The sequence below is a fragment of the Filicampus tigris genome, chromosome 14 (assembly GCF_054856515.1).
Source record: "Filicampus tigris isolate MCC_2025a chromosome 14, RoL_Ftig_1.0, whole genome shotgun sequence".
Lineage (NCBI taxonomy): Eukaryota > Metazoa > Chordata > Actinopteri > Syngnathiformes > Syngnathidae > Filicampus > Filicampus tigris.
The window spans coordinates 1,999,184-2,008,198 of record NC_141230.1 but is presented as its reverse complement, the minus strand read 5'-3'; the positions used below and the strand labels follow the sequence as shown (position 1 = coordinate 2,008,198).

Below are 9,015 nucleotides of genomic sequence, written 5' to 3'. Positions count from 1 at the left end.
CTGGCAATTTGACAATAAATGCGACAGCCCTGGTCATTGATGTACCAGTCTATCACTATAAACACACCACTCTAAGATCACCTATGCAACACATCTGCACACAGTTTAACTGTGGGGACACCCTCTTTTCTAAGGGAATTTGTGTGAATTGTTAATAAAGCTCCAACCAGGATGGATAAACTGACCTTCCGTAAAGCCAGACCAAGCAATCCACCAGCTCTACAGGTGGCTACATTATCCGACACTGACTAAATGTGGGCCACCGCTGGGCTGAGTTTTTCAGCTTTTTCACACATCTGTGTAATCCCCTAACCTGGCCAGCGATATTCTGCATTCCAGACCCCTGATCGCCCTCCTTTCAATACGGATGCAGAACCGTGTTCCGTTTGCAGTGAATGCAGCAAATGTTTAAAAACAAAGAAGGGGCTGCAATGTCCCATACAATTTTATTTTTTTTCATATTCTAGGATTTTCAAAAAAGGATTATCTCCCCCATTCTCTACCTCTATTCTGTTTAGGGTTTCAGGAAAGCCAGAGCCTATCTCCAGTTGCATGAGGCAAAGCACCCTGGTTTGGTCAAACATACAAATAGGGTTATTTTCAGATAGGAATAGCAGTGAGTTTAACAAGGTGAGTCAAGATCAAAATCCTTCTTTACATTGCTTTGTAATTGTATTGAGAACATTGCACATTGTACAAGTATTCCAAATCAAAACATGGATATGCAAACAGATGGGGAAAACTGCACATTATAATCAAAACAGAGACAGAGTCTCTTGCGGGGTATCCAGACCGCCAGTGACTTTAAACCACCACCCTGGACTTGTGATTGTGATATATATTTTTGTTAAACAGTATCTATGCCTTCCTTGATCTCTTTGAAATCGAGAACAACACACCGAGACAGACCGCAACTCCCCCCGGGCGAGCAGGCTAAAGAACCATACACACTAAAAGTTATCCACCTTTTTTACCAGCAAACTGCCTTGTGGAGGTATGTAACGATTTACTCAAGCTCGATTCAATTATATTTTCGATTTTCAGTTTCCGCTTTTCGATTCGATTACATTTTTTTTTTTTTTTTAAATCTCGACCATGCTTCTCTCTGTGAGCTAGTGTTTTGCTGCAGCCATCCGCAAATGCAATCCGCAATGATGTTTGGCACAAGTGTGTCAAGAAGGACTGGCTCAAACATTTGCTAGTCGACTAATTACCATCAGTGGTCGTGATTATCACACTATGCTGAGTTGCACTAATACTATGAAACTAGTAACTACCTATAAATACAAGAAAGAAATACTTGTAAACATATTTACCTTTTTCTGGGGTCCCAATCCTTTTTTAATGTCGAAAAGAGTGAAATCATGAGTAAAATTAGGGAAAAGCACTGTGCTAAATAAAACTAAACTAATTGGTTTTTAATTTTGTTTTTATTTGAACCTTAATCCAAGACGTTTTGTTTGCTTCCCCAATATGCATAATTTTATCTACACTTTCAAAATATGGTATGCACCTGGAATGGAAAAAAAACACTTTAAACATTAGGGGGAACTTAACTTTTTAGCACTATAAATTAGTATATTCTAACGAGTCGGTATGTTGTCTTTTATTGATTGAAGTGTTGTAGTTAAGGGTTTGTGGAAAATAGGTTATGTTGTGTTAACTTGGAGTGCTGAGATTTCCGAGCTCGTAAACGCAACACTCTGTGCGTGGTGACAGTGACCGTGAGACAGCACGTCAGCATTACTTTATTTTTGTCATGTGAGGATCGGGATTTTGACCCATTCGCAGATATGACACGAAAGTTTGAAGAGTAAAAATTATTTATTAAGAAAAATACAAAGTAACAACAGAGATCAAGACTAGGAAGAGACTTTGCATCCTCACTCAAAAAAGGTTTAACGTACTGACCATATGTCACTGTCTAACTCAAAGCTTTAAACTGTAAGACTTAAGGCCTATATGACCATCATAAAGGACAAAGCATAAAAGGACCATAGCAACTGCAGAGCAACTGATACATCACGTAAACAACCAGTCATAACAGTACCCCCCCCCCCCAAGGGGCACCACCTGGTGCCCAGAATTAAAAAAAACAACAACAGAAACAGGTCACAAAGAAAATAAAAAACAAACAATTCGTAGCAGAATCCAAGGGCAGCCGCTGAGGTTGCGCTGTCACAGCCGTCGTAGCATTTGCTGAGGCACCGAGAAGGGGGCCTGGCACTTCAGAGGAGCCGGCATGGGAGCCTGTAGTTGTGGAGGTGCCGGAAGGGGGTCTGGCACTGCTGAGGCATCGGGACAGGGGCCCGCATTTGCTGAGGCGCCGGGAAGGGGCCCTGCCTCATCAGCCTGCCACCATAGGGGTTGGGACGCACACAAGACACGAGGGATTGGAGTACAGATAGTGAGGAATGTAAACTAGAAGAAACGGGATGAATGGGACTAGGTGAAGAAGTACACAGTGAACGAAGTGTCGAAAAAGGTGGGGAGTGTAGTGGCTTGGGTAAAGGTTCATAATGATGTGACTTGGAAGAAGCTGAGGAGGAACCAGAAACTCTACTCGGACGCCTACGTTGGCCACCCCGCGGGGGTCCCATGTAAATAGTCAACCGGGCGCCCAAGCTAGGGTCTGATGGAAAGTGTTCTGGACTGGACACTAAGGAATCATTATCAGAAAAACGTGACAAAAATTGACAAGGGCTTGAATAGTGACTTGGGAAGGGACTCGGAAAACCAAAATCAGTGTCAAATATGAATCGGAAACTAAGGGATCATCATCGTACAAAAACTGAGGAGGGCTTGAAAAAGCAGGAAGCCCAAAATCAATGTCAGAATCATTAATCCACGATCAGCCAAAATCGAGTTGTGCTTTAGGATTGGTAAAATAACTGTGAAAAGTTTAGTCAAATAAATCCAGGCTGGCACGGGAGGGCAAGCCGCGGATAGTGGACACCCGAACCATCGCGATAAACGAGTTTCTCGCGAGAGGAAGCTCATCTCCTGGAGAGCCGGGTTCGAATCCTGACCGGAGCGCGAATAAATGTCACTTATGTGCCTATATTGTTCAAATGTAGATTGAGCATTCTAAATTCAGTTTAATGAGAATGCAAAGGCATTAAATGACCAAAGTGGTTTTGCTTTATATCCGTTTTTGTAATGTTTTTGCCGTAGTAAAAATTCTATGGAAAACAATATAAATCCAAACACTCTGTGTGAGAGTGGGTCATTTAAAGCTCATTTGCCATTCAGAATCAAAAATGAGATTTACCAAATCATGGCCATCTTCACAGTCAGAAAAATCTGAGTCTAAAAACAAAACATCGGCTGTTAAACTAGAAGGGGACTGTACAAAACTAGGACAAGTGGGTGGCAAAGATAGACATGGAAGAAAAGACAGAGTTTACACGAAGGGTTTGGGGGTGGTCAGCAGGCTGAGGGCGGTTGGAGGCAGAACGGGAATTGCGACGGCTTGAGCGACCCATCGTGGGGGAGCGACACGAGAGGTTCCCAGTGAAAAGTCAAAGCGGCACCCAGTGAGACAATCACTACCTGATTGGAGGTGGAGGGATGTTTAGGAAAAGGTGGTGATGTCTTTGGCTTGAGGGATTGTGTCTGAGTCTGCTGGGTCCATGACAGGTCAGTACGTTCTGTCATGTGAGGACCGGGATTTGGACCCATTCGCAGATGTGACACGGAGGTTGAAGAGTATAAAGTCTTTATCAAGAAAGATACAAAGTAACAACCAGTCATAACAATTTATGCTTATTTTAAGTATTTATATCTATTTTAAATCAATTTTCAATAAATCGTTACATCCCTAACCCTGTGTGTAACGTACAGATGTGCTTATTGCTTTTTGTTCCAAGTAGTATAGTGTTCACCACCATGATCTGAAAGCCAATATCACGTCACCTCACATCTAATTATCGTATTGAGCATTGGCTCTGTGAACTCACACTTTCAATATGGCAATGTCCCACTTCACCTTTCTGTGTGAAAGGGACAGTCAAAAACCTGGCTGCGCTGTATATTGCATGTGGTGCTCTGATTTATCGGGAATGCAGTGTTCACAGCCAGTGTGAAGATGTTCGTTTCCAGGATCAACCCACGCAAGACAGCTGGACAAAATAACTACTCATGGAGGTGCAAGATGTCAGCACGTAGCCACAAATCTGCTCATCACATTTTTAACAGCCCTCCTACAAAAACAATGCAACAATACTAAAAGTATAGAAAACAGTGACTTTGCCACATTATCACGCTGTTTATGTCATCATAACTCCTCCAATACTGAAGTCCCTTGAAGCGCATGGTATGGTTGCAGTTGTCATTAATCCACGATCAGCCAAAATCGAGTTGTGCTTTAGGATTGGTAAAATAACTGTGAAAAGTTTAGTCAAATAAATCCAGGCTGGCACGGGAGGGCAAGCCGCGGATAGTGGACACCCGAACCATCGCGATAAACGAGTTTCTCGCGAGAGGAAGCTCATCTCCTGGAGAGCCGGGTTCGAATCCTGACCGGAGCGCGAATAAATGTCACTTATGTGCCTATATTGTTCAAATGTAGATTGAGCATTCTAAATTCAGTTTAATGAGAATGCAAAGGCATTAAATGACCAAAGTGGTTTTGCTTTATATCCGTTTTTGTAATGTTTTTGCCGTAGTAAAAATTCTATGGAAAACAATATAAATCCAAACACTCTGTGTGAGAGTGGGTCATTTAAAGCTCATTTGCCATTCTATTGATGTGATTTTCTAGCAAATTTGTTAATTTTAAAAGATGTGCATAAACATTTTTAAACGCTTTTTTCTAGATGGAGCTGATTAGACTTCAGGCTACTCCATTTATTTTAGGCTTAATTGTATTTACTTTATTGTATATAACTCATTGCACTGACGAATAAGAGGTTGAAACGAAACCTGTTTAAACAGATTTTTATTCACAAAGAACATGCACTGCCTGACTGTGTACAAAAATTAAATACAAGGATGAATAAAAGTAAAAAGTTAAAAAAACATAACAATGTTAACATTTTTTAGCTACACCAAATGAAGGCATTCCTCCGTTATAGAAAGATGACAATCACATTCAGCAAGAATGAACATGAGGGAAAAAAAATACTATCGGTACAATGAACTTCAAGAATATTACACCCATAGAGACTCACTGTATTTTGTAGTATTAACATAATATTATGTACATAAACTGCACACACCCACGCAATCACTTCCAACTCTCCAGCCATCGCTGCTGCTGTGTGTCATAAAAGGGGGATGCCTGAAATTCTGACCAGGTCATCTCCCTGTCCATGCCCTTGTATAGAATGTAAACTTTGCATCCAAACGCTGCCTGGTTGCCTCCATCTCTCTCTCTGGAAAAACTCAAGAGGCCGCAAACGTTTGAAAAGGCATCGTTGGATTGGAGTGCCCCTCGGCAGCACCTTTCGAGAGCAGTCAAAGTACCTTGTCGACCCATGCCGGGAAAAGAACTGGACGGTCTAGCTCTTGGACTTTGTCTCAAACTGAGACTTGGGCTGTCCACAGGCCAGGCAGGTCTTCATGCGTCTTTTTGATTCCGCCTGTGGTTGCTGTTTAAGCTGCTTGTCCAAGACGTCCTCTATGATTTTAGTAATGGAGTCTTTTGTCAAGGGCAGTAGTGGCTGAGAGGGCTCAGGGGGCGCTGGCGGATTGTATGGATGTATTCACCAAGCAGCTCCTTCTTGTCTGTGGCATCCCCGCCACGGTACCGCACCACTTTCAAGGCTGTCTCATGAATCTGGTCCATTCCAAGAGCAGGCGACTTGTCCTGAAGAGATGGGTCATCCTTAATGCGCCTGGCTCCCAGGGAATACGTTTCTTCCAGACATCTATAAAGAAATAAAATGCTCTTTACCATAAAGCACATCTTACATTGTCAGGTTTAAAGTGGAATACACAAATATGATATTCATGCCTAATAAAACTGTATTTGCCTTTCATACAAAATAAAACAAGAAAATAACTTTTAGAAGAAATAAATGTGTACACTTATGGTCTACAGCAGGGGTGCCCAAGTCCGGTCCTCGTGAGCCCCTATCCAGCCGGTTTTGTATGTAACCCTTTTGCACCACACCTGATTCAAACGATCAGCTCATCGAAAAGCTTTGCACAAGCCTGATAAGGATCCTGACCATTTGTATCAGGTGTGGTGGAACAGGGTTGTACATAAAACAGGCTGGATAGGGGCTCACGAGGGCCAGACTTGGGCACCCCTGGTCTACAGCCTCTCTCCTGATTCCCCTTCACTAGCAGCTCTCTCAACTGTAAACAGTCATTCAAATGAACGCAAACATCCTAAATGCTCAGCATACGATGATTTAAGTTAAAGTGCATCTTAAGAAATAAAGAATATGAGAATTAAGACCCAGTAAGCACTCATTCATTCACATGTTCATGTCCATTGATACCCTTTTAAATTGCATTTTAGATATCAAGTCATGGATGGCAGATAATTTCCTACAGCTCAATGAGGACAAGACTGAGGTTTTAGTTATCGGTCCCGAAGGTCAGAGAGAGAAGCTTTTACCAAAACTACACATTTTTAATCCCTCACACTGTGTGAAGAACCTTGGCGTCATTTTTGACTCTGAGCTCAGTTTTATTCCTCATATTAAAAATGTAACCAAGATTGGTTTTTATCACCTTAAGAATATCGCCAGAGTCCGCCCGTTTCTCTCTCAGGCTAACACGGAAGTGCTGATGCATGCCTTTATTTCCTGTCGTTTAGATTACTGTAATGCCCTGCTCTCTGGCCTCCCGAAAAAGAGCATTTCACCACTGCAACTACTGCAGAATTCAGCCGCTCGGGTGCTGACGAGAACCAGAGGGCGGGAGCACATTACGCCAGTTTTGAAATTGCTGCATTGGCTCCCTGTGTGTTTCAGGATCGATTTTAAAGTACTTTTATTAGTTTATAAATGTGTTAATGGTCTTGGGCCATCTTATTTATCTGATTTGCTTTTATCATACCAGCCCTCGCGGATCCTGAGGTCCTCTGGCGCCGGCCTTTTATTTATTCCAAGGGTGAGGACCAAAATGCATGGCGAGGCTGCATTCAGCCATTTTGGTCCTCACCTTTGGAATAGCCTGCCAGAGGATGTCAGGTCTGCAGAGACTGTTGATATTTTTAAGAGGAAGCTCAAGACACACCTTTTTAGTTTGGCTTTCAACAACTTTTAAATAATTTATCTTTTCTTTTGATTGAAGATAATTCTATGTTTTGCTTTGAATGTTTTAAAGCACTTTGAGTTGCATTTTTATGTATGAAAAGTGCTATATAAATAAAATGTGATTGATTGATTGATGTTCAATGGAACCTTACAAAATCGAATCACAAACGCCATAAAAAGCAATTATAATATGTATGAACACATATAAAAGCAACTGCATTAAGGCACACAGAATATGAGCACTTAAACGCAAAATTACATTATTATATATGCAAGATTTTCATTCAAAACGCCTTGTGGGAATTGCATTAAACAATCATTCAATGGTTACAATAGCTCATACACAACCTAACTATTAATATTAATTATAAATATATTAATTTATGCGGCACGGTAGTTGACTGGTTAGCACGTCCGCCTCACAGTTCAGAGGTCGTGGGTTCGATCCCGGCTCCGGCCTCCCTGTGTGGAGTTTGCATGTTCTCCCCGTGCCTGCGTGGGTTTTCTCCGGGCACTCCGGTTTCCTCCCACATTCCAAAAACATGCATGGTAAGTTGATTGGATACTCTAAATTGCCCCTAGGTGTGATTGTGAGTGCGGATGTCTGTCTCTGTGTGCCCTGCGATTGGCTGGCAACCAGTTCAGGGTGTCCCCCGCCTACTGCCCAAAGACAGCTGGGATAGGCTCCAGCACGCCCCGCGACCCTTGTGAGGAGAAGCGGTACAGATAATGGATGGATGGATTAATTTATGAGGAATCTTACCATCAAATCCGATGTTTCCGTAGAAGACTAGAAACACTGCGGCAAGCCTTCAAGAAATGGCATCGATCGTGATGTGAATGAGTGGTAGCGGAGAGCATTTTTCAAATAGGCCGCTATTAGCGTAAACCTCCTGTCCAAATCGTGCCCGCAGCGCCACCGCCAGCCATAGTGGTAAAGAAAATATCGCATCGGTAGTGATTTTAGGATACAGGATACAGTGGTAGTGAACGGCAATCGTTTTAGCGGCCGTTTAGCTAAACCATTTGCGGCCTCCGCGGGACTTGGATTTCATCAGTCTTTGTTTTCTTCTTTCATCTCTTGGTTTCTTGACTCCAAGTACAGACTGTTTACATGTTGAGAGTAGCATTTGGGTCAGTGAATGTAGTGAACTCACACCAAAATCACATAATTTCTCACATAAATAGCTATGGCATTGTACTGCCAAAAACAGTGCTTTTAGGCATTTCACATTTTGTTTTGTGTCAGTTAGTCACTGCATACACTTTTATTGGCATCAGACATTTAAATGAACAAGAAATTGAAGAAAACATGGTGGTCCCTTAATTTTTTCTGCAGCTGTATATATATCGTTCATGATTCGCCAGCAATGGGGCCACCCTCCTGTCATTTTTTTCAAGCCAAATCAAAACTGTAATCATCGGTCTATCAATCTGTCATCATTATTTTAACCGCACTTCCGTCAAAACTAAATTACAGTTTGTCACCATTGGGACAATCAGATTTCAAATCTTTTTTTTCTTCTGCGCCGTTGCGTCAGTGACAGCCAATCATGTCGAGAACGTACTACTACGTCACACACAAGGGCAGCACAAAGCAGACGCACAGCGAAATATTTGTTTACACTGTATCTTCCAGCAATGGGCATTTTACAAAATTTTGCTGATCCAACATTCGTCATCCATCAGCTGACAGGGAAACCGTCCGTCATTCATCAGTCCATCATTTTTCATGACGAAATGAATTGTAATCATCAGTCTGTCAGTCAGTCCATCAGTTAGTCTGTCAGAAGTCCGTTGGTCC

General features: G+C 42.1%; 1 protein-coding gene across 1 annotated transcript in view; it reads left to right on the top strand.

Annotated features, from left to right (window-relative positions):
* Window positions 1-931: 931 nt before the first annotated feature.
* The window catches only part of LOC147136056 (uncharacterized), a 56,609-nt gene continuing 48,525 nt past the window's right edge, over window positions 932-9,015 (top strand). Inside the window, exon 1 of the mRNA XM_086052135.1 lies at window positions 932-994. The gene's annotated coding sequence lies outside the window, so the exon portion shown is untranslated. The remainder of the gene's footprint in view (window positions 995-9,015) is intronic.